We start from the raw sequence: 2,985 nt of genomic DNA on the forward strand, positions 1-2,985 counted from the left end.
TCGTTTCTTTCTCTCCTGGGTTTCTGCCTCCTGCATTAGCTTCCAGAGTGGAGTTGCGAATTCAGGTGCCTTAAGAGAGGCAGAAACTGAAAAGAATAAAGCAGCAGGTTCCCCGGCAGAGAGGAGCAGGCGTGTGGTGAGGGAGAGAGTGCACCCCTGCCAAAAGATGTTAAAATCCCCCCGAAGCCCTCCTGGGAGCTTCGGGCCTGGGCGCTAGACCAGCCTAGAGCCTGTGATTCTGCCTTTCTGGCAGCAGCGGGGAAGACCAAGAGACCCCCATGGGCACAGAGAACGTGCAGGTGAGTAGGGCTAGGAGAGGGCCCACTGCTCCCCCAAGCCACTATCCCGAGCCCCGGGGGTAGAGGGTTGTGAGCGTGCATGGCTGGTGTGGGGTTTCCTGGGAGAAGCTGGAGCTGTGTCCCCACAGGCCTGGTCCTGGGCCCCCTGGAGTCTCAGCAGTCCAATGGGGAGTGTCGTCTTCCCACCTCCACGGCCTCCTCAGAAGCCTCGGAGACTGCTCACGCAAGACCGGGAAGGGGAGGCTGCGGCAGCACGCTGCCTTGCTGACCCAGAGGGAGCCCCCAGCAACCATGGCCACGGGGCTGAGCAGGCCTCCCACAGGGCCAAAGAGTTCAAGGGCCTAGCAGCTACCCGTTTAGTAGCGTCGTCAGGCCCAGGTGCTGGGTCTCAGAGGTGAGGGCCACGAGTGGGGTGCTGGGTTTGGGATAAGGCCTGCCTGGCCCTGTCACCTCTCTGCAGCAGGTGCAAAGGACTTGCCAACCTCTTCCCCCGAGGCAGCTCTGCAGACGAGGACCTGCTATCACTGACTCCCCGGCAACGGTCAGGTGAGGGCCCGTGGCTGGGATCAGGGAGAGAAAGCAGGGGGTGCTCAGAGCAGAACTACAAGGGGTTGCCTGCCCAGAGGCTAGGTCACTGCGAGAAATAGTGATTGTATTGTACCCTTCTCTCCGTGCCAGCTCTTCAACCCCAGGTGTGTATGTGTGTGTCTATGCGTGTAAGATGAATTGGTGGATAGGAAGGTGTTGGGATGGTTGGATGGATGGATGGATGGATGGATGGATGAACAGGATGGAAGAAGGAAGAGAGGAAGGATATTGGGAGAAACAACTGGAAAAAAAAAGTCCCCTACCCCCCCTGGAACCTGGTGCTGTGGAAGTTGGGGTAAAAGAAACCCCTCTCACAATTTGGGGACCCTGTTGCCCCCCCAAAGATCATACCTTGATATTGGCAGAGGTCCCTCAAGACAGAATCATTTTATCCGTCAATAGTTTGCTGTGCCTGCTGCATGCCAGGTGCCAGCAGGGTTCCTGCAGCCTCAGTGCATTGTAGCGCCGGAGCCAGACTGCCCGAGTCCACCGCCCAGCGTTGTCCCTGCTGGTGGCGTGGCCTTGGACATGGGTTTTTAATGTTCTCCATACAGACTTGTCCCGACGTGGGTTTTGGACATGATAAGTGAATGGGCACTACACAGGTGCCCACACTCAGCAGCCACTGTTCTCTATGTTCTGTGTGCGGTTCACCTTGCTGCCTGCCCCTCCACCTGCCCCCAGTCTTCCAGGATATCTTCAAACCGTCGGCTCCAGCCCAGCGGGACTGTGGACACGCGCAGCACCCCTGTGCACCGTGGGTGTCCAGCTAAGCCCACAGGAGATGTGAGAGGCTGTGCAGCAGGCAGACTTGGATGGTAGGTGCCCCCATCGCTGCCCTCTCATCCTCTCCCACCTCTAACCCACAGAATCCCTGGCCTGGTCCTATTTTAAAGTTTCCTCTTCCCGGACGCCTGCCCATGATCAACATGCCTATCCCATCGCCTCTAAACATTTCTGCTGTGTTAATCCTCATCCTTACTTGGTGCTTCCCCAGGGCAAGGGCTATTTCTCCTCCACTCATCCAGGGTTGACACGTGGCTACAGGCAGGAGTGGATTCTCCAGTGCCTGGAACTTCCGGCACGCCCCTAATGCTTCCCCAGGGTAGGCCTGCAAGGACAGGCCCACAGAGCGCCCCTCCTGTCTCTTCCCAGGGGATGGGATTGTAAGCTTCAAAGACTTCCTGGGTATCCTAGCTCAGTGCTTGGGCGAGTGGCAGGGCTGGTGGACAAGATGGGCCTGGCTGAGGGAGGCTCCTCCTCCCCCTCCCCTGTGTTCCTTGACGCCAGGCCAGGTGAGAAACAGCAGGGTCTGTGACGCCCAAGGCCTGCAGACCCTGTTCCTAGAGGTCCTGTTGGAGTTGATGAGGCCGGGCTTTGTGCCCTACAAGTTAGTGCAGGAGGTGATGGCGTGGGCACGACTGTATCCAGCTTCAGGGCCCAGGATGGGGCGGAGGAGACTGCCCCAGAGACCGGAGCCCTGAATTTTGGGCCTGTTTCCTGGGCCCCAACCCGCCCCAGGCCAGAGACAAGTGGCTTCCGGTCCAGTTTGGTTTCCCCTGTGAGATGGAAGGAGGGGAGGCGGTGTCTGAGGCTCTGCGGCTGAGCCCAGGCTGCACGGCGGCGGCCACCAGGGCCTCCCCTTTCTGCCAGGCCCAGCGGCTCAGCGGCCTTTCCAGCTCCCAGCGGGCAGGTTCGCTCAGACTGCACAAAGCGGGTGCACCCCTTTGTGAGGCTGGTGGGACCCGAGGGAAGAGGGCCTCTCACTCCGGGCCCGCTCTCAGGACTGGCCCCTCCTTTTCCTGCTACTCAGATACCTAACACGGGATGCGGAACCGCCCCGAGTTCTTAAGTCCGACCTCCCAAGTCCTACCCCTCCAGCCACCCCAAGCTCGGGACTAACCCGGGGCCAAGCAGCCAAGGCAAGAGCCCGGGAAGGAGGCGGGGCCGGCGGGCGGGGGCGGGCCATGCAGATAAGGGGCGGGGCAGACAGGTGGTTGACACTGGGTCCCTCCTCCCCACCACCACCCCCCAACTCTAGGACAGAAGCCACCCTTTCCCCTCCGCGAGCCGGTTTGCAGACACCTGCTATGAAGGA

This window comes from Cnephaeus nilssonii (genome assembly GCF_951640355.1).
Source record: "Cnephaeus nilssonii genome assembly, chromosome: 19".
Taxonomy (NCBI): Eukaryota; Metazoa; Chordata; class Mammalia; order Chiroptera; family Vespertilionidae; genus Cnephaeus; species Cnephaeus nilssonii.